Source organism: Hemiscyllium ocellatum, chromosome 9, assembly GCF_020745735.1.
Source record: "Hemiscyllium ocellatum isolate sHemOce1 chromosome 9, sHemOce1.pat.X.cur, whole genome shotgun sequence".
Taxonomy (NCBI): Eukaryota; Metazoa; Chordata; class Chondrichthyes; order Orectolobiformes; family Hemiscylliidae; genus Hemiscyllium; species Hemiscyllium ocellatum.
Window position 1 is genome coordinate 47,979,952 of NC_083409.1, and position 23,634 is coordinate 48,003,585.

Sequence of the window (23,634 nt, forward strand, 5' to 3'; positions counted from 1 at the left end):
AGGTGAATGCAGTGTTGCTGTTTAAATAGGAAGATACAGGCAACATGAAAATGTTGTAATTGCCAGTCACATCTTCGTAGAAATTACCTCAGCTTTGTAAATTAGCAGTAATAATGTCAACATACAAACATGAGAACAGGAAGCGATATAAGCATTGCAAAGGTATAATCTTGTATTCCGAGTGGTCTAGAAGGTGGTCTGTTGCTAATGATCAGGACAGATGAGTTATTTTGGACAAATTGCTATACGACCTAAAGAAGTTATGATCTGGTGAACATTAATGTGTCTGAGAGTGAGTGCAGATCAGGGATGGGAGGAGTGGTGAGGGGAAAGAGATGCACTATTTAGGTTTGAACATTTATATGCCGTTTTCACAACTTGTCAACTACATGTGAAATGGCCATTTAGAAAGGGCTATTCCAGAATAGTGCACCAATAACATCAGCATCTTCAGGAGGGCAGGAATTCATTGGGAAAATTTCATCATACCTGGATATGACAAAGATCCCTGATGACAAACTGTACAAATGTTTTGAATGCCTCCAACACAATAATAAAGCAGCTCAAGTAGAAAATGTCTGAAAGCTCAACTTTCAATAAGACAAACATAATTTCATATCAGTTAAATGACAATTTGCAGATGCGTGCCTTACACTTGACACTTTTAGTTGTTGTGTTGGGCACAACCTTTATGGTTCCAGCTTATGAGGCTATGTTAGGAAATCTCCATCAGAAATAGTTCTTTATTTATCCTCTGCATTCAGTTCAACATCAGTACAGTCATAAGTATATGACTCAAGACACAAGGAAGCAAACAGTCAGCTAACGTAACTTTCTACTGATGCAATTCTCTTTCAAAAACTGTCAATTTTATTTATTACCATTTTGCAACTATTGCGTCACCTCCATAATATCTCTGAGCACAGCAGCCCAGGCTTTCAAACTGGGTGTAAATTGGGCAGAACTAATTTTAGTGGAGTGCTACCTGTTGTTTTGTATCACATGCATTCACAGCTCTGGCAATAATGTGATGGAAGCCTTATATAGGCATTCACTTATCTCAATGACTCTATGATTATGACTCAGGAAAGGGGACATTCTGCACATTTATTTCCCAAATTTCTGTCACAGCCATCATTTCCACCCTTAATTGTTTCCATAGGGTTGGGAATCCAGAGTTATTACATTGTAATAAGTCTATGGCTATTCCTGACTAGTTTGTCAACACTGAAGTAAATGTGGCCTTTCAGTGTGAATTTATTCCATCTTTTCCTTCCAGCAAGCTGGCAGTGGATAATTCAACTGAAATCACTTATTTAATGGATTTGAGAAAAAACCAATGAAGAGCTGCCAGACAGTTTGGACTACACTACATAAGAGATGCTCTGTGACCTCCTGCTTGTACCTGCACACCTACAACTGCTAATAAAGTGAACATATCAAACTTTGACAGATAAAATCACACAGGTAGAAACTGCTATTCACAAAGAAAGCTGAAAAAGCAAATCTATTGTGAAATGTATATGTCTCAGCTTCACACAATCCCAGCCTGTCCTGACTGGTGATATTACATGCAAGATGGTATGCCAGGGGAGTCAACACTCAAAGTCTGATTGGTTGTACCTACCAAGAGCTAGAAGTCATATCTACATTATTCCAACCACACAAATGAATGCCATGAAGAGCAACCGATACAATGTTTGATTCCTAAACACAGTGCTATACCTTTGTTACTGGATTATTTGCATGTGCCATATAGGCTGATGCTGTCAATAGGTGCATCAAATCAGTTGCAGTCTTGAATCAATACTTTTTAATCTTACAGACATGTTTACAATACTGACCAATGAAGATGATGGCAAATAAAGGCAAATAAACTGCATGTAAATGCAGCATTGCCTCTGCTTTAAAATCAAAACAGGCTATTGAAATAACCGTCATTAATCTTAAGAGTCGAGTTTGAACCTTGGCTTCCTCCATCTTTGTTTTCTCTAGCAAAGACTGCTCCTGGAATGCCTCAGGACCTCATTCCAAGCCATCAGTACTCTTACGGTCACTAAATTTAGTTCTACTAAATTTCACCCACTTGCACCTTCATAACAATGTCCAAATATTCATTGTTATGAAGGTGCAGGTAGGTACTATACCTTTAAGAGAAACTGGAAGCTGGCATGGACTTAGAGAGGCATAGAGTGTGCTAAAATAATTTAAAATGTAACATTTGACTGTGAAACAAATAGTGCAGCTGAGTTGCCATGGTACACAACAAATTTGAATTTGGCTAGTTTAAATTATGCCCCAAGATACCAAAATCCAATCGAATTTGAATTAAGTGTTTTGATGACATCAAACTAATGAAATGATCCGCTATCTTGGGATATAAAACTGGACATTATGAACAGTTAGGGGGGAGAACTGCCAAGAAAACCAACAAGCATAGACTGCTAACCAAATAGTTCTCCGAAAGCTACCGGTCCATAAGAAAGGTTGTGCAGCAAAAGACCGAAGAAGAGACAACTCAGGAAAACCCAGAGAAACATCTACAGAGTAAAATCTACAAAGGAGAATTGACAAAGCTGGCAATTTTTGAAATGTTATCTTTTTCTTTGTAAATTTTCATTGAGATTTTTTAAAACATCAGACCAGTATTGTCGAGTGGGAGGTAAAACAATAGTTTAAGAGAAAGGAGTTGTAGATAGTTGTTGGTTTTAATATTCTCTGTTGGACTTAAAGAATAAAATTATTAATTTTTACTTTAAATAGTGACCTCTTGAAATTTAACAGATTACAGTGAGAGGTGAACTTCTGTGAGAGTCAGGTTTAAATTAGCAGAGAGGTTTACCCCATGTCCTAACAACACTTGAAACACTCTTTTGAACAAATCTGAAAACTGCATGCAAAACACACATTTCCAATTGAACATGTCCAAAATTCACTTCTGAATATTCAGATTGAAACAGTGTCTATTCTGAAAAATCCAAGTTATTAATGCATGCTGATCTCCTAGCCATCATTTTTCACCTAATGAATCTCAGAGAAGGCACTGCAGCTTAACTCAATATCATTCCTATCCAGTGTCTTACCAACAGGCATCCATGGGTAGCATTCATAAGTGAGAACTGTAGCTTGCAAACTGCAGTCTTGTGCAAGAACCCAAGTCTCCACAAAATACAGGTCAAAATCGTTTTCTCATAATTCAGTTGTGTACCAACTGGAACATTTACCAGTGAAAAAACAGAATATGAACAGAGCAATTATAAAGCCTTTAAATGCGACTATTTAAAACAGTTTTGGTGTCTACTAATAAATCCGCATTTACTTAAAAACTCACATGATTGAAGGCAAATGAAACACTCATTGTTTGGTTAATCTTCATCAGCCACTACATTGTCTGCCAAAATATTTTTTCTTACAAGTTCAATTCTAAGCTATTACTTAAAGGGGTAATTGGAAAGTGGAACAGAAAAATAATATGCCACACTTAGCCAAAGATCTTTGCTGAATCACGTTGAGTTCACATCAGCTGGGACAGCCTTATCCTATTGGGAGCAGAATGGTGGCTCAATGGTTACCACAGCTGCCTCACAGTGCCAGGGACTTGGGTTCAAAGAACAAAGAAAATTTACAGCCCTGGAACAGACCCTTCGGCCCTCCAAGCCTGTGCCGATCCAAATGTACTGTCTAAACCTATCGGTCAATTCCTAAGTATCTCTATCCTTCTACTCCCCGACTACTCATACATCTGTCCAGATGCACCTTAAATTAATCTACCATGCCTGCCTTTACCATCTCTGCTGGAAACGCCTTACGGACGCCCACCACCCTCTGTCTGAAGTACTTGCCGCGTGTATCCCCCTTAAACATTCCATCTCTCACCTTGAAAGCATGACCTCTCGTTATGGAATCCTTCACCCTGGGAAAAAGCTTGTCTCTATCCAGCCAGTCAATACCCTTCATGATTTTGTAAACCTCAATCAGGTCCCTCCTCAGTCTCCTTTTTTCTAATGAAAATAAACCTAACCTACTCAACCTCTCTTCATAGCAAGTACCTTCCATACCAGGCCACATCCTCGTAAACCTTCTCTGCACCCTCTCCAAAGCATCCACATATTTTTGGTAATGTAGCAACCAGAACTGTACACATATTCCAAATGGGGCCCGAATTAATGCCCTACACGATTTTAACATGACTTGTCAGCACCTTGCTGCAAAAATTTCTCAGGGTTGTACCCAGAATCCAACTATTGTTACAAAACTGTTTTAATCAATAACTCTCCCTTCATCTGAGGATGTTCAGTGGTGATTGGTGCTGAATACTGAGCATTCATGAATCAAGTGATACTGAAACAGTCTAGGCCCATATGTCATAACACTCAGGCTTGGGTCAATAAGTGACAAGCAACACTCACACCTCAAGTGGCAGGTAGTGACCATTTCCAAAAATGTAATATAAATGTAATGTTTGCAGAAGCAGGTCATAGGCTGGGAATTCTGCTAAGAATAATTCACCTGGCTTCCAAAAGCCTGTCCATCATCTACAATGTAGAAGATAGGAATGTGATGGAATACTTTCCACCTGCCTGGATCAGTGCAGTTCCAGCACCACTCAAGAAGTTCAACACCACCATGTCAAATAATCCATTTGTAGTTCAGTGTTGTCTCAGTACTTCATGAAAATGTCAGCTTGGATTCTGTTTGTTTCCTATAGTGGGGATTGATTGTACAGTCATCTAATTTACAAATATAATCATTAGAATGAGGAAATCTAACACCAAAGAGTCTGTTTATGTATCATACACATTGAAATACTGAGAAGCAACGTCAAAGGAAAAAGTCGTGTCCCTCTTCTGTCTTCTTTCTTCATTCCTAATTTAAATGTTTTTACGTTCCTCTTTTAAGTATCAAGTCCCAAAATTATGCTTGTTCCTTTTTCCTGAACTCTTTACTGTATCCTTGAAGATAAGGTGACTAAAACTCCACAAAAATGTTGCCTTGTCAATGATTCAGCTGAGCAATGAGCAGTCAGGAAGGGTAAATGAGTGATGATTTCATTTTACTTGTTCATACTTTGTGCCCACAATGACCTTCCGTAACAGCACCCATCAACCACCATAAACATTCGCTTCTTTCACCTTCAAAGCCCAGTTATACCAATATGCACCACATGCAAGATGCACTGGAGCAACTTGACAGAACTTCTTGTGCAATACTTCCAAATGCAATCCCACATGCACCTACAGTAACAATGGCAGGAGACACATGGGAACATTACCACTGCCTGTTGCTTTCAAAGTCACACACAACCCTGACTTGGAATTATAATGGTATTCCTTGACTGTCACAGGAAAAGAATGCTTGTTGACACCTCCAAAACACTCTCAGTATGCATGTGCAAAAATATGGATGCATGGTACCCCGACAGTACTGTCAGTGATGTCATTGCACCTTGTTCACTTACATTCATTGAATTGAATTTATTGTCATGTGTACTGAGGTGCAGTGAAAAGCTTTTCTTATGAGCAATATAGGCAGATCACACAGTTAAACAGCACAGATAAATAAATAATAGGAAAACAACAACAAAATCAAAATCACAGGTACAGGCGAATGTTAAGAGTTTGTGAGTCCATTCTGTATTCTAATAACAGTAGGGTAGAAACTGTTACGAAACTGACTGGTGCTTGTGTTCAGGCTTCTTGCCGATGGTAGAGGTTGCAGAAAAATATTGCCAGGGTGGGATGGATCTTCGAGAATGCTGGTGACCTTTACTTGACAGCGGGCCTGGGAGATGGATTCTATAGATAGGTGGTTGGCCTTTGTGATTGTCCGGGCCGAGTTCACCACTCTGATCTTGAATGGTACCATTACCATTCCAGGTAGTGATATATCCAGACAGAATGCTCTCGATGGCGCACCTATAAAAGTTGGCAAAGGTAATTGTCATCATCCCAAATTTCCTCAGCTGCCTGAGGAATAAGAGACAATTTTGGGCCTTCGTAACCAGTACGTCCACATGAAGAGTCCAAGAAAGCTTGTTGTGGATGACCACTCTGCCATGGTTTTACTGGCGAGGTATTTCACAAAGTGTGCATGTGCAGAACCTTCTGCATGCACAATGTAAACCTGTATCAGGACACAGCCTCATAGAGATCCCCTCCCTAACAGCACTGTAGGTTCACTTGCACCATAAGATCTACAGCAATTTAAGAGGGGGTTCGCCACCACTTTCTCAAGGGCAGTTAAGGATGGTCACCGTTAGCCACAAAGTATGAACAAATAAAATGAAATCATCACACATCTACCCTTCCTGACTGCTCATTGCTCATCTGAATCATTGACAATTGAAAATGTGTTGCTGGTTAAAGCACAGCAGGTCAGGCAGCATCCAAGGAATAGGACAAGGCAACATTTCAGTGGAGTTTTAGTCACCTTATTTTTAAGGGGCATTATAAAGAGACAAGAAAAGCAACAATCAGGATGTTGGGCCTTGATACTTAAAAGAAGAACTTCCAAACATTTAAATTGGGAGAGAAAATAGAAGACTGAAGAGGGGACAGAACTTTTTTTTTGGAAATCCTGAGAAGCATAGTCAAGGTGTACATAATTGATAAACAGACAATTCGGTGTTAGATTGCCTCATCCTAACAGTTATGTTTGTAAATCAAATAATTGTATAGTCAATCCTCACTTGAGACAACAAACAGAATTTAGGCTGACATTTTCATGAAGAACTCCGTGAACACTGCACTGCAATTAGAACTGTCAATTTTCAAATGATCCAATCAGAGGCCATCTCTGCTTGTTCAAACAGAAGAATCTGTGGCATCTTAAAAAAACAAATGAATCCCCTTGGTGTCCGTTAAATACCAATTCTTAATTAAATTCCATTAGAATAGTTATAGATAACTTGTATTCATAGAACATCGGATAATAACGTTCCAAAGTGCTCCACAAGAGTTTTACAAAAACAAAATATGACAACAAGCCCCCAAGTATATTCTCATGTATTGAGTATAATAGGTCAAACTTTGCTGAATGCAAATTGGGCAGCATAGTCCTTAAGTTGCAAAGTAACAAGTAAACTTCAAAAGCAATTCATTTGCTTGCTTGCCACATCCTGGGATTGTGAATGGTGATTTTTAATTCAACTGTAATTTTAAAATTGACAAGTCCAAAAGTAAAGTCGTCCTCAGTTAGTAGCAGATAAGAAAAATGAGGATCAAAATGTTCTAGCAAATGAATCATGAATAAAAACAGAAAATGCTAGAAATACTCAGTAAGTGAGGCAGATTTGAAGATGTGAAACATCAAAAGTTTAGCTGTTATTAACCTTTGCGCCAAGAGGCCTGCATTCAAGTTCCACCTGCTCCGGAGGTGTGCAATAACACTTCTGACCAGGTTGAGATGAAATATATGAGAAAGAAAAATCCCTGAGCGTTTCCAGCATTTTTTTGCTTTTCAGCTTCATGAATCCGATAGTTCCTGAATCAATCCAACCGCAGATATGTCATGCTATTGAAAACAAGTAAAATAACTTATGCCAAGTGGCTAAATGTTAGGATAATTAGGTAGAATTCCTCGCTGTCTACACAGTAAACTTCACAACATTTACCCCTCAGTGGAGAGTTGGATCTCAGCAAACCTCGAGGGGGGGGGGGGTTGGGGCAAGGCCTAGTCTCATCTTACTCTGCAGCCCTGGGATCAAATACCGTGGCCAAATTAGTTCATGTAATGGAATTACAAACGTGAACCGCATAATACACTGAGAGCGCAGGCCCTTGTTTGTTACTCACCAAACTTCGGTTGACAGCCGTCAGTGTGCAGCGAGGGCACCGCCTTCGCGCTTCCTGCCTCCTGCCTCCTGGGCCCTGTTTCCATGGAAACTGCCAGTGGATTTCCCAATGTCCCCCTCCGCTCACATCAATCTCTGCAGCCATTATCAACCGCTGTGGGACCGGCACCGGGGCAGGCCGCTTCCGACTGGGTTTTGGGTCAGTCAGAGTGCAGAGTAAAGGCGAAACACAAAATCAAAATGCGGCCTGACAGCGTCTGTGCAGAAATAAACGGAGTTCATATCTAACCAACAGAAGTCACCTTCAGAACATTAGAGCAGATCGTGGTCTCCGTTTGGGACGCCGATTTGATGACAGCGGTTCCATTTCTGAGCACAACACGCGAGCAAAATCCTCTCCTGTTTGCAAACGGCTGGATGTGCGTACAGCCTATCTCAGTTCCCAAAACAAAGGATGGTTGTCTAAAGAGACCATCGACGATTCAGGTTAGTTGCGGGTTGATTTTTCCCAGCTCTTACTGAGATGGTTGGTGTTTGGTAGCAGTTGGTTAAATCTGCTTGGAATGGTGTGTGGTACAGGATAAAGTTTTGGTTCTCCCATAAAGGCATAGAATATTAAGCACAGAAATAAGCCCTTCAGACTATTATCTCACCACTTATCTATTTAATCCCATTTTGTACATTTGTTCGATAGCCTTGTAAGTTAATACTTTTTAAATATTGTAATGGTTACCCCTTTACTACTCTTTCAGGCACTGAGTTCCAAATACAATACCCACCACTTTCTGAATGAAATAAGGTGTCCTGAGTTCCCTTCCAAACCTGCCCTTTATCTTAAATCAGTGGTCTCCAACTTTTTTAAGCTCAAGTACACTTTTTGAATTTAAGTACAACTCAAGATCTATCCAAACATAAATAATTACTCATTTTGTCATCTACTCACCAAGTCTCAGTGTGACACCTGCAACTGCATATATCTGTCATTATCTTCAGTGTCTTGAAGCCTGGGTTTTAGTTTGAAACTGTCAGTTAGTATACTGTCCATCACATAGGTATTGTGAGGTACATATAATATTTGGACTTTATTATCTTCCTTTGGGAGAATGCTATCACACTGAGTCAATGTAAGATTTCACATTGAAAGCCCAGGATAATTACACACTTGTCTTATTTTTCTCTTTGTGGGTCCCACTAGTCCCCAAAAATTATTGTCCCTTGATCAGACTTTCAGCTCAACATCATTTTTGCATAATAATTATCTCCATATCAGTGTCACTGTTTTATAAGTCAAACACCTGACGGGAATTTGGTAGCCAACCCATGATCTAAATGAAGGATGGATTTGAGGCAAATATGATGATTTGTTCCATCACACTTAATTTCTGAAATCACATGTTGAAGTCCTTTGCCAACTTCTTCAGTTGTGCACAAACGTTTTCTGGGCGGAATCATTTTTCTTTGTCTTTGATTATTTTTCCTGGTATTTTCTTCAGACTCTGGAAGTTTTTTTTACATTGGGAGTGTTAGAAACAAAATTCAATAAAATTTAGATGAGACCACCAAAACTGGAAACAAGACAATTTATTATGAACTTGCAAGTAAGGGCTTCAATTGCATAAGCAAATGAGCAAATTAGAACTTAGGTTAGTGTACAGTTATACCCTTTGAGCTGAGTGAGGTCATCTCTCCAAACTCCTAATTACCCAATCTTTCTTACTGTGCCAGTCCACTGCCCAGCTGTGCTTGTCCACTGCCCAGCTGTGCTCCACCCTTATTTATTCCTCCTTCCCCAGGTTGGCAACCTTCCTTTCTGTAAGTGCTGACACATACATTTATTTTGTCGACAGTACATCTAGATCTGGTTTAACATTTTGTATCAATTCTGCTGGTACATTCCACCCTCGGACATTTCATTAACTTGTATCATTTTGTATAGCTCAAGCATTTCGGTTATCTCAGCTTTTTGCTGAAAGTATAATTTTACAAAAAGAACTTCTTGTTAAAATAATTACACAACAAAGTTAGTATTTAATTAACCACAATTATACACTGAAAAGTCCCTAAATACCTGCAGGGTTAATAGTTCTCTTGCTGTACCCCTTTTCTGTATGCTTTTTCAATATCTGAAAAAACAACACTTTACCCCATTTGTAACAATTCCCCCATTTCTTAACCATTTGTTGTTTTTGCAATCTTATTTTCTGCTCTGTTTTCACCCTATGGTGTAGAGGTTCACAATCTAGTCATTTCTGTCCTTCTAAGTTTGTCTTTTTTCAAATTCTAGGAGTAATCTGTTACTCTCTCTTTCTTGCACTTGTGCTATTGTCATGACCATTATTGGTTGTTGTCCTCCCAAAGACATTACCAGCTTAGTCATTATCGACTTTAACACATTAAACCCTATCAGTAAACCTACAATTATTAGTAGCACATAAGTGCCTAAATTCACTAACCATTTTCCCCATCCGGTCAATCTCCAGTTACCTCATTCCCATCCCCATACTTCATCTTTTCGGAGTTCATCTCCAATTTGTCTTATGTTGTTTATCTTTTTCTTTATTTCCACTATGGAAGAGGTGTCCGGGATGAAGGTGCAACATTCTTTACCAATCAGAGCACAAGTTCCCCCTTTTTTGGCCAAAAGATAGTCTAAAGTCATTCGATTTTGTAAAGCTGTTAACCTCGTGGCAATCATTTCAGTGGTTATGGCTGATATTTGGGATTGAGTTTCCCCCATTGCGCCGGCGGTACCATTAATTTAAACTTTCAAGGGCAGCCGCCAGTTTCTGTATTTCCAGCCCTGCCCTTGTAGTGCCGCAGTTTGGGAGCAGTGTCCACAGTAGACAGTCATCATCAGAGACCTCTCGGGTCTTGCGTCTTATCCCCCCCTCCTTTCCCAGGTTGGACTCATGCTTTTCTATTTGGAGGTGAGGGACTATATAAGCGAGGTAACAGCAGCCACTCCAACCTTTCTGGTTTTGAGGAAGTGTTTATCACACGAACATATTTTTCCTGGAATAAATGGATAGGCCTTCAGACCGCATACCCAGTATGTTCCGTTTAATATTCGGGGAGTGGTCGTGGCAGTGGCTTGACTGGTGTGGACACAAGATGGTTTTCCTAATTGGAAAGGCGCAGCATCATTCTGATTACAGAAACAGGTGGTATTTACTGCTCCTTTTGGTGGGGAAATTCTAAGACTATCAATAGCGCCCTGATTTGTCAGAGCTGGCCTTGGGAACCATACCGCAAAGCTATATTTGCTTCTTTCAAATCTCCACTTTGTATTATTTGAACCCACATCAAATTGTTGTACATCGTATACTTCTCTTTTTAGTGAACAGTTTTACTGAGGTGGGGATTCCAGATTCGCCATGGTGTGGGACCTCTGCACAGACCCAACAGTCGGCAAGTCCCTTTTGTTCAGCATAATTTTGGCATAGTGAAGTAAAGTGATTTTTCCCATTTCCTTGAATAGTTAGTACTACTAACGTTACAATACTATACCATCTCTAACCCCTGTCTACCGTCCTGCCTATCTGTCTTAATCTTTTAGGCACCAGGGAGAGGTGAGTCCACACAGCTCTTACAATCAATAACATATATACACACACACACCCACACACATACATACATACATACATACATACATATATATGTCAGCAAATGTTAAAAGAGTCTTTTGTCTCAGTTCATTCTTTCTTTCTCAGCTTAGCTTTCAGAGGGTTGTCTGTAGGATGAGCGTGCCACTCCACCAATGGGGCATTCACAGGACCTTTAATGCGAGTGTGATGACTCCACCCTTTCTCAGCAGTCCCGATAGCTGTTTCACTAGTTAGGAGGGTTATGAATGGTCCCTTCCAGCTCGGGTGCAGTTTGGTATCTTTCCAGGTCTTGATCAGGACCCAATCACCCGGTTGTATTCGATGTACTGCAAACTCGAGTGGCAGTGTCTGTACCAACAGGCCTTAAATCCTAAGAATAGACAAAGAAGAACCAAGCGCCACAATATAGTTCTTTAAAAACTTATCATTGAACTCTGACCAGCTGTTAGGCAGTCTTTCAGCCTCGATAATGCTTCCCTCTATCCTGTCTACTACAGTATATTCATTGTGCTTTTTACCCTCAATCATCTGGGAGGACCCATCGATAAACAACCGAGCTCTCGCATGCAATGGTATGTCTCTTAAGTTCATTCGCACTTTAGTCAGATATTCAGTAATATCAAGGCAACCATGTTGTGGATTGCCAGGGGCCACCCGCCTCTCTCCGCCACAGAAATGCAGCTGGATTCAAGCAACTGTCTATGACTAACACGAGGTCATCCTGTTCTATTAAGTTTGTCTCATATTTCAAGATCCTAGAGACTGTGAGCCATTGTCCTGCATTCTGATTTAAGAATTCTTTGCCTTTTACTCCAGAAACCTTGAGACCTTGTTAGTTAATTTAACACCGCTAGGTCTGAAGCTTAGGGATGATCGTGCTGCTCCTGTATCCACTAAAAACACTGTTTCCTCTCCTTCAGGTCCCACCTTTAAATTTATCAAGGGTTCCCGGTGGGTCTCAGGAGGAGGGAACCCCTGACTCCCTTAGTCTTCATCAAAAATCATCAATGATACCGCTTCTCTTTGTTGTCCTAACCTTGGACATTGTCTTTTAAAATGTCCTGTTTTCCAAAGTAATAACATCCTGCTCGTTGCTTCCTTCCCCTACCATCTGCTCTCTGTCTCTCTTGTCCTCCTCTGTTCTCTGATTCTAACTTTCTCGTCGTAATTTCTTCAAGTGCTGCAACCATTATTTTAGCTTTTTGTTTTTGTTTCTCCACTTCCTTTTTTTCGCACACTTTCTGTGCCTCATATAACAGATCTTCTATCTGTTTTTCACTCCAGCCTTCTAATTTCTGTAATTTCTTTTGTATGTCCGGCCATGATTTAGTTACGAATTGGACCTTTAAAAGTCCCTGTGCTGCTGGATCATCGGGATTCATTCCCGAATATTTTCTCATGGCTTCTTTTGATCTCTGAAAAAAGGCTGACGGGCTTCCTCGTTTTCTTGTCTTATTTCAAAGGCTTTTAAAAAAATTCTGAAAGTTAGGTCCTGCTTCTTTAATACACAAAATTACCATTTCTCAAAAGTCCTTCATTTTTCCTCTATCGTGTTCATCCATACCCTTCCAACGTGGGTCCACATTGGGGAATTTGTTTTTGGCTGGTATCACTCCCTCACCCACCGGATGTCTTTTTTATTCCCTCAGAGCAGCTCTTCTGATCATGCCCCTTTCTTCTCCTGACCGTACCTGATGTGGGGTGCTGACTACTAAGGCTCCCCTAAAAGTAAGTTTCCAACTCTCCTCTACCAATAAGGGTATTGCTACCACTGCCTGCACAAGGTCTGGCCAGTAATGTAGCTTTCCATTCTTCAATTAACAATGAATTAATGCAGTCATGTTTTAAATTAACCATGAATCAATATGACAGGTCACTGAGAATGTATGAAGGAATCCTGCCAATTAATATTGATTCAGGCTAATACAATTGAATTATTATAAATATTAATTATTAATTTTATATATATATAAAAAAAAATTCAGGCTGGAAACACAACAAGTGATTAAAACATTTTAAAAACTGTAATCGCACATTTCTGTTTGTTTACCAGTCACTTGTGACTTCTCATTCTGTTCCTGTAATTGTTTTGCTCGAGCACATTCATTTTTTTTTTAAAGATATTTTTATTAGAAATTTAATATTTTGACAGATTTACAAAAATAAACAGAACTTTCAAGCACAAACATTAATATAAAAATAGATCTTAAATATATAATCATCAAAATTCAAAGGAATGATACTAAAGAAGAAAGAAAAACAATGAAACTCAGTTAACTACTAATCTAATCCACAATTATCCAGAGTGTATAGTTGAGTCACTTACATCCTTCAAACAAGAGAAAATGTTCTCTAATACACTCATAACAGTATAATAAAAAGGAAACTATTTCCAAACAATAAGAGCAAAAAAAATAAAACATGTTTGAATGGAGATCCTCCCCCTTGTTCTCAGGGGGCCTTACTTCCTTTCTAAAGGTCCACCATATCCTCTCCCAAACAGTGTCCCACCCTTGACCCGGGCGCTCCTTAATAGGATTTAGATATAATACCGAGCTAGAGTTGACAGTGAGCGCCCCACCCCCACCCCTCCCCACCCATACCTGAGTATATCTGATAGCATCAATGCCACGTACAAACACACATAACTATAAAATTACAACTCCAACAAATTACAATTAAGTATAATAACATAAAATAGCAAGAGAAGACAACCCTGCTCCCAGAAGCAAAAGTAAAGTAGAGTAAAGTATCCACTTCTCCCCACGGAGTGTGGAAGAGGCAAGCCAACATAAATTGTCTCTTACGATTTATTTAAACGAGTCTAAAAGTTCCTTAGCCTCTTCTGGTGATCTAAAATTATACTCGGATCCTTCGTGGGTAAAGCATAACGTCGCTGGGTAGCGTAAGGTGTATTGAATATTTGAGTTCCTTAGACATTTCTTCACCTCATCAAACGCCTTCCTCCTTCGTGCCAAAGCCGGGGAGAAGTCCTGAAATAACATAATCTTGGATCCTTCATGAATCATAGCTTTAGGATCCTTTCCAAGATTTCTGGAGGCATCCAGGAGTATCTGCCTCTCCCTATAACTCTGCAGCCGGAACAGGACCGGGCGTGGGCGCTGGTTTGGGCCAGATCCGCGTACTACGACCCGGTAGGCCCACTCCACCCTTACCCGGTCAGTTTCAGCCCCCAGGTTTAAAAGCTGGGGCAGCCATCGCTCCAGAAATACTACTAACTGTCCCTTCTCTTCTTGTTCAGGGAGGCCCAGAAGACGGATATTCTTTCTCCGATTTCTATTATCCAGGTCATCCATGTAGATTTCAAAGGCCCGGACTCTCTGCTCCAGAGCTCGCACCTGTTCTGCAGCTGTTTGTGCTGCAGCCTCGGAGGTCGTGGCCTTTAGCTCCGCCCCCTTCACTCGGCCCTGCAGTTCCTCGAGAGCCTGGCTGTGATTCTGTAACTTTTCTTCGAATGCATTCCATCTCTGTCTGGATTCTGCGATGAAATTGACGAGTGTCGTTTCCAGCCTGGCAATCATCTCTTCAAGGCCTGTTTTTACATCAGCTGCAGCCGGAGGAGGAGAGGAGGGTGGGGGAGGGGTCTTTGTTTTCTGAGAGCTGCGGGATCCCTTTGGTTTACTCATTATCCACTTAATATTAAACTGCTTAAATATAATAGTAAGCAGCTAATTAAGGTTAGAAATTTTTTTGGGTGGTTTGGTAAGTGTGGTGGGGGTGAGTAACTCACTTTACCCAGGTTTTGGGAAGAGCACTGTAAACTCAGACTTGCTGAGTCGCCGCCATCTTGGATCTCCGCACATTCATTTTTAAGGACCTCAACAGATTCCATAGCAGCTTTTGCAGTTAATTAAATTTCCAATTTGATGGCAATATCTCGTCATGAACGCAAAACTGATTCTTCATGCCTCTCATCACAAAACTGTTGCCATAATCCAATTAACTGTTTTTTCGTTCCCACTCCCTTGGGCTTAAAATTTAAGGATGACCTTGCTGCCCCCGTATCGACTAGGCAAACTGTGTCCTCTTTGTAAGGTCCCACCTTTAAATTTATCAAGGGTTCCTGGTGGGTTCCCCGGGGTCAGGAACTCCTGACACCCCTATTTTTCATCAAGGTTCATAAACGACACTGCCTTTACTTCCTTTTTCGGATCTGGACACTCTCTCTCTTAAAGTGACCTGTCTTTCCACAGTAATAACATCCCGCCTTTGGGGATTTCCACTTTGATCCTTGTTCCTGTCTACCAGACCCCTTAACATCTCCTCCCCGATCCTTTCTCCTCACTTTATTTTCAACAAGCTGCCCGCCACCATTCCGGTTTCCTTATCCTTTTAGTTTTGTCCTTTTCTTTATTACCTCATTAACCGTGTCTTATCATTATTTTTGTTTTCTGTTTCTGCTTCTCATGGTACGTTGCCAGATCAATTGCTGAGCCGATTTAACCAAATGAACAGCTTTAGGGCAACCTCATGGCCATTCCTCATCACCCAATGTTTTGTTGAGACCTCGATTCTTTTAAAGAAATATTGCAATATTTCTTGCTCTCTGTAATCTCAAATACAATTTATCAATTTATGCCTGCTTTTCTTTAAAGCCTGTTCCTAACTATACATTTTGGAATCTTACTTGTAAATATATATTTTTCTATTATAAATTCATTTATTCAGTGTTTAATATTCAAAATGCAAAATGCACACAGTTCCCAACTCTGAAATCCACCACAATCACCCGGTTCCAGTCCCCTGATTCAAATCCAAAACTAGTCTTCCCAAGTAGTCCTGACCAGTTATTGCTCAATTACAATGCTATAGGTCGTGAAATAACCAGAGCTGCCTTAAAAGTATTTGTCTACTCAAGTTAAAAATTCAACTGTCCTCCATAAATCGCCTTTATGTAAGGATAAAAGAGATTAGTTAGAAACTGATAGTAAGGCAGTCATGATTTTATTTCATAATCTTGCAAAATCCTTAACCTTAAAAGAAATCATGTTAAAATTTCCATAATAGAAATCAGATTCAAAACAGTCCCGGATCTCAAGCTCCAGGGAACATTCAATCACCAACAAACAAATGTGCATTCACACTGAATCACAAAGGGTTAAACTTTCTACTAGCTGTACTTCTCTTTCTCACACACACACACACACACACACACCATGTCTCACAGACACTTTGAGTGTCCCGCAACGACTCCTCCAGCTTTTGAATATTTTTCTGGGCGTCTGGCCATAAGTTAGTTACGAAGTGCACCTTCAGTAGCCCTTCAGCTACTAGCCCTTCTGACATGAAGCATAATCTGATTCCTCCTAACTGTAAGGCTGTTTTTCATTGACATTTGATCATTTGTTTTTTATCCTTTTCTCGCGTCCAAGGATTGTACTTCCAATCTCTTAATATATTTCCTAAAGGACTGTCTGTTGGGATGTGGTCCTCAGATGTCCCTCTCATGTCCCCTTCTAAACTTAAATCACTATTTTTATTCCCCATTTCTATGATCGGCTGTTTCTTTATGTAATTTAGTTAACCTTACTGAGGCCTGGTGTCACCTTCTTCCACACCCACTTCAGGGTCCTGACCTTCGCGTGGGGGATTTCACCTCTTAACAACTGGTCTAAGGCTGGGTGATCGAATCAGGTAGACACCTTACTCATCAGATTAATCTTAGCCAATTAAACACTTTAAGAGTTGCCAATTGGGCAGCACGATGGCATAGTGTTTAGCACTGCTGCCTCACAGCGCCAGGGACCTGGGTTCAATTCCCGCCTCAGGCGACTGACTGTGTGGAGTTTGCACATTCTCCCCGTGTCTGCGTGGGTTTCCTCCGGGTGCTCCGGTTTCCTCCCACAGTCCAAAGATGTGCGGGTCAGGTGAATTGGCCACGCTATATTGCCAGTAGTGTAAGGTAAGGGGTATGTATAGGGGTATGGGTGGGTTGCGCTTCGGCGGGTCGGTGTGGACTTGTTGGGCCGAAGGGCCTGTTTCCACACTGTAAGTAATCTAATTTCCCGTACTTCTCGTACGTCCCGTACTTCTCATACGTCCCCGACCACCAAGGCAATACTTAAAGGTCCCTTTTCTTACCTTGGTCTGTGCACAAGAGTTACCTGGTCGAATTCGCGCGCTCTTATCCGCGGCAATACCCCGGATATATCCACCTGGCAACCGTGACAACTGCAACCTACCCTGGTTGATCGGGTTCGCCTAACCGGGTCGCCCAGAACCCCGGTTCCCCGGAACCCCGGATATATCTAACTGGCATTGGATACGTGGACACATCCACCTGGCAGCAAATACCGCTGCCAGTCTCCCGGATGTATTCACCTGGCAGCAACTACCGCTACTAACCCCGGTCGCCGGTTACCCGGATATATCCAACTGGCAGCAACTACTGCTACCTACCTCGGTCGCCCAGATACGTGGACACATCCACCTGGCAGCAAATACCGCTGCCGGTCTCCCGGATGTATCCACCTGGCAGCAACTACCGCTACCAACCCCAGTCGACCGGAACCCCGGTTCCCCAGATCCCCGGATATATCCAACTGGCAGCAACTACCGCTGCCAGCCACCCGGACATTCCACCTGGCAACAGTATCAATGGCTGCCCACCCTGGCTGACTGGATTAACCTATTCCAGTCACCAGCACCCCCGTTCCCTGGATATATCCGAATGGCAGCAAATACCACTGCCTACCCCGGTTGCTCGGATAAATCTTTTAAGACCTTTCTAACCCGGGTCTTGTGCACACAAGAGTCACCCGACTAAACCCGCCGCGTCTGCCCGTCTTGTTTCCAGGGTCTCCCAGTCCGGATCACGCTCGCCCAAAGCCGCCTCAGCAACAAGGGGAAACTAGAGATCGCCGAAATCAGTGAGGTGCAACTTCTCCGTTCCTCCAAGAATGCCGAGCGACCGGAGCTTAGGATCCCGGAACGAGCCCCCCAATCTGTTAGAAACAAAATTCAATAAAATTTAGATGAGACCACCAAAACTGGAAACAAGACAATTTATTACGAACTTGCAAGTAAGGACTTCAATTGCATAGGCAAATGAGCAAATTAGAACTGAGGTTAGTGTACAGTTATACCCTTTGAGCTGAGTGAGGTCATCTCTCCAAACTCCTAATTACCCAATCTCTCTTACTGTGCCAGACCGCTGCCCAGCTGTGCTTGTCAACTGCCCAGCTGTGCTCCACCCTTATTTCTTCCCCCTTCCCCAGGTTGGCAACCTTCCTTTCTGTAAGTGCTGACACATACATTTATTTTGTTGACAGTATATCTAGATCTGGTTTAACATTTTGTATCAATTCTGCTGGTACATTCCACCCTCGGACATTTCATTAACTTGTATCATTTTGTATAGCTCAAGCATTTCGGTTATCTCAGCTTTTTGCTGAAAGCATAATTTTACAAACAGAACTTTTTGTTATAGTAATTACACAACAAAGTTAGTATTTACTTAACCACAATTATACACTGAAAGGTCCCTAAATACCTGCAGGGTTAATAGTTCTCTTGCTGTACCCCTTTTCTGTATGCTTTTTCAATATCTGCAAAAACAACACTTTACCCCATTTCTAACAGGAGGAACACAGGGTAGCTTCAGTTTGAATGCATTCACAGCACTAATCATGTGTGCAATGTCTTTGTTCTTTCTCTGCAGTTCACAGTTTAGGTTATTCAGTTTTGACGTTATGTCTGAAGTCAAATAACCACATGCTGTCTGATTGTTCAGCATTCACTTGATTTAGGAAAATTACTTTTCAGGTATTAGGTCTAAAAATCTTTGTAGGATGTCCTCTCAATTTAAACACCTCACGAGGAATAGTTTACACAGGCAGCACAGAGTGCATTGAATAAAAGTTTAAATAAGTTGTACTGAAGGGCTTTTGCTTGAATCAAGTTGACAATCACAACACCAACTTTCATTACATGACAAAAGTCCATAACTTTACTTGCTAATGATTGCTGATGGATTATATAGTGGTAATTGAGTAAAAAAGGAGAAATCAGGATAATTTCTTTAAAATGTAACAAAGTCCACATTTGTGCCAATTGGTTGTAATGGAAAACAGTTTCTCGATTGGAATATTTTTTCTCAAGCACATACCTTTTGAATTCATTGTAGATGTCTTCCACTCCTTGTTCTCTCTTTAAGAGGCAAAATGGTGAGAAAATGTTGCAAGGTCATGTTGCGGCTGTACAGGACATTGGTTAAGCCACTGTTGGAATATTGCATGCAATTCTGGTCTCCTTCCTATCAGAAGGATGTTGTGAAACTTGAAAGGGTTCAGAAATGATTTACAAGGATGTTGCCAGGGTTGGAGGATTTGAGCTATAGGGAGAGGTTGAATAGGCTGCGGCTATTTTCTCTGGAACGTAGGAGGCTGAGGGGTGACCTCATAGAGGTTTATAAAATCATGAGGGGCATGGATAAGGTAAATAGACAAAGAGTTTTCACTTGTTTGGGGGAGTCTAGAACTAGAAGGCATAGATTTGGGGTGAGAGGGGAAAGATATAAAAGAGACCTAAGAGGCAACTTTTTCACTCAGAGGGTGGTATGTGTATGGAATGAGCTGCCAGAGGAAGTGGTGGAGGCTAGTACAATTGCAACACTTAAAAGGCATCAGGATGAGTATATGAAAAGGAGGGGTTTGGAGCGACATGGGCAGGGTGCTGGCAGGTGGGACTAGATTGGGTTGGGATGTCTGGTCAGCATGGACAAGTTGGACCGAGGGTCTGTTTCTGTGCTGTACATCTCTATGACTCTGGTGTTATGTGCTTAAAAAATGATCTGCTGGGCTAGGTTGGTCATGTCGCTGGATTTATTGAACCTCAGTCAGAAGCATTCAGTCCTTCAGATCCTCCTGCAGTTGGTGAAAGAAGTCTTTGGACAAAGATTCCACTCATCCTGCTACAGTGGAAACACCAAGTGACATGCTCTGGATTCCAGTTATTATTTCATTACTTATTATTTGTTGTTGTCTTTAATTAAAAAGTCTGCAGCCACATTATTGCTTCTTTAATTACTTCATCATCTGGGAATGATTTTTTTGTGTTTTGCAGGCCTTATTTTTGCCCCTGATTTAGGAAAAAAAATGACATGAGCTTTCAGAACGCACTTCAGCTCATCAACTTGCTTTGTCCAAAGCGTGCTGTTCAAAGGAAATGATCCCTGAATTTACTGTGCATCATTGTGTGGTATTATTCCAAATTCCACTTTTTTTTCTGACCAATATACATTGATTATATATAAGGCAAACACTCTTATCATGGAGAGAAATTTATTTTCCAATTCTGCGTGGAAGTTGTACATTTTAAAATTTCTTTGTAGATAGCCCAGGTTCATCATTCTTTACTATGTCTTCATCTTGTATGTCATGAAGTAATTCCACTGCTGCTCATGCTACAGGTAGGCTCTAGATCCACACCTCGAAACATCTAAAACTATTTGGCTGCTTTCAAAGTGTAGAGGGCATAAGGTGTCATTTCTTTGGTTACAAGTTGTTTCCATGATCCCTGGTTGGTGAACATTACTTGGATATTGGAAGTGGAACATAGCTGTGAGTCTGCATGCACATGATGAGGCAAATAGGCTGCTATGTTTCTGATACCGTGATATACTGGCTCCACACATCAGTTCCTCATTTCTTATTTATTTATTTGCTGCCAGAGGATGTGGTGAATGGGTACAATTACAACATTTAACAGACATCTGGAAGGGTACATGAATAAGACATCTTCGAGTGAAGACTAATAATTGTGTGTGCGCACGCATACATGTTGTGTGGGGATGGTGGGGAGGTGTGATGTGACAGAAATGAAAAGGTAAATGTTCTTTATAATAGTAAAGAAACAGTGTGGAAGATAATATGATTCAAGGACATTAATATATCGTCTGTAGGAGTGTCTAGTGTGGTTTCAGAAAATCCTAGGCTTTTAACAAACCAATAGCCATCTAATGTATTTATATTGGGTATAAATTAGAAAGATTAAAAGTTGATCAAAAAGATAAAGGAGATTTATACATGAGGGTGAAATAATTCCAGGTTTTTTTTATATAAAAGGGCCAAAAAGACAAAGGGTTGGCAAAAGGTATGAATTTATTTCCAGGAAGTTCACCAAATAAGTTTATGGTTGAAGTGTATTGCTGGAGATAGTGTATCTGTTCTTATATACAGTGAATTTACACTGCGTCTTAGTCTGTAGATGTGTTATTGTAGTATGGTGTCCTAATTGCTTATTAATGACGCTGACCTTATCTCCAAGAATGATCTAACTGGAAGTGCTGCCAGACATTTCCATCGCATCCAATTAAATGGATATAAAGAGTAATACATAAGCCTGATCAATGACCTTGGAAGAACGTGTACTTGTCTCTGATCCTGATGTAAAAGACAATGGTTTGATTGGACGAGTGCTCAAAAAATCAAAAACTCAAACATCTGAAACTGAAAAGGTTCTAAAGCCTAAGTCTGATTACAAAAGAATTGTTCTCAAGCAGTCCCTTGAAACTGAGGTTGACTTTCTCTCGCTTTTGGGCTTATAGGTCTTGAGGTGACTAAATAAGTTTGATGCTGGGATCCATACACCCTACCACAGGTTGGGTAGCTGGCTTCAACAAAGATGCTGAGTGAGATGCTCTGGTCTTTGCATGGTCCACTCCTGTTTGTCTTAGGTTTCCACTTGGGCCAGTTGGAGATGGTTGGAACCTGTGCAAATGTTTCTTCTCCAATTTGGATAGTCTTGAGAAACAGATTCCTATGAGGTAATGGAGATATTACATTTTTTCAGGGAGATTTGAAGGATGTTCTTGAAACCTTTGCACTCCAGTAACCGTGTGCCATGACAAAGCTCAAAGTAGAGCTTTTGGAAGCTTTGTGTACTGACTCAAGTTCACTGATCTGGCTGCTACACTCTTCTTATTATCCACTTCAATGGATGACATGGAACTATCTGAAGGCTGGACGTTAGTCTCCAGTTAGCTCATTATCTGAGATAATATCAACCTTATTAATAGGTAATTTGGGCACCACTAAATCAATAACAGACCCGCAGAGCAAAGCACAATTTAAATTCACTTTACGCAATAGAACTGTTATAGCACTTTTGACAAGCATGTTGATGTGGCATTCCCAATGCAGCTGAATGATAAAAAACAGACTTTGAGTTCTGGAGATTTTGGCCTGTGAGGGCATCCTGATATTAGAGCACCTATCCTGCCATTGGATTTGCAGGAGTTTTGAAAAGCATTACTGGTGAGTTTTTTTTAAGGGATTTGAGATATTTGCTGCATATTGTCCATGTTTTCAACATATATAGAAGGAAAAATAGCACTATTGCTCTTGCTGACCATGAGCTTGTTGCCAAGTTTGAGATCTTTGTCATCAAAACTTTATTCTTCAAAAAGGCAAATGCGGTGCCAGCACACTGAACGCAAAGTTGAATTTCATTATCAATGTCAACCTCATAGTAATAAAAAGTAATCTGTACTGTCCAGTAGCTCACTGGATCTTGTTAGTTAGGGGTCAGTGTCGTGTGGTGGGAGCAAGCTTATAGGGTGTTTAGCCTAAACCCTCCAAGCATCATCTGTAATTTGCATCTTGAATACAGTGCTGAAAAATGTGGTGTTGGAAAAGCGCAGCAGGTCAGGCAGCATTAAAGAGCAGGAGAATCGACGTTTCGGGCATAAGCATCTCCAGCATCTGCAGTCCTCACTTTCTCCATCTTGAATACAGTGGTTAGGGTGATCTCAGGACTGGAAGAAACGCAGGCTCTTTAGTTTCCCTTCTGTAGAGAAGCTCATATGGGTTGGAGTGTTGCAGTGAGAAAGTTGAAGAGCATTGATGGGATGACACAGCCTTAATTGAACCACTGCACTTTGGATCTGCAGTTAATCATTTAGCAAGAATCACAGCTTGCATATACTGCACAGCAAGTTAAAGACGGTCACAAGTTTCTCTGCAGGCATCCTAATTTGAGGAGAATCTCCACAACTACTGGTTGAGAGAGTGAAAGGACTTTGAAGTTGAAGATGGCCATGTGTAGAGGTTACTGCTGCTCTCTGCATTTTTATTGGATTTGGCTTGATGTGATAATCATGTCCACAGACCCTAGTGATGGACAGAATCCTCGTCATAATAGAAGCTGTTCAGTAACGGGGAGATGGCAGAAAATGGTTATAATTATGACATTTGGAAATCCACTGGCATATTCTCC

General features: G+C 40.9%; 2 protein-coding genes across 4 annotated transcripts in view; one reads left to right on the forward strand and one right to left on the reverse strand.

The window, feature by feature from the left end:
* Positions 1-7,891, reverse strand: part of acot11a (acyl-CoA thioesterase 11a) — an 86,208-nt gene extending 78,317 nt beyond the window's left edge. For both annotated transcript variants that reach the window (XM_060830249.1, XM_060830248.1), the window contains exon 1: positions 7,794-7,891. The gene's annotated coding sequence lies outside the window, so the exon portion shown is untranslated. The remainder of the gene's footprint in view (positions 1-7,793) is intronic.
* Positions 7,892-7,896: 5 nt separating this feature from the next.
* The window catches only part of LOC132819009 (kelch-like ECH-associated protein 1), a 66,906-nt gene continuing 51,168 nt past the window's right edge, over positions 7,897-23,634 (forward strand). For both annotated transcript variants that reach the window (XM_060830246.1, XM_060830247.1), the window contains exon 1: positions 7,897-8,278. The gene's annotated coding sequence lies outside the window, so the exon portion shown is untranslated. The remainder of the gene's footprint in view (positions 8,279-23,634) is intronic.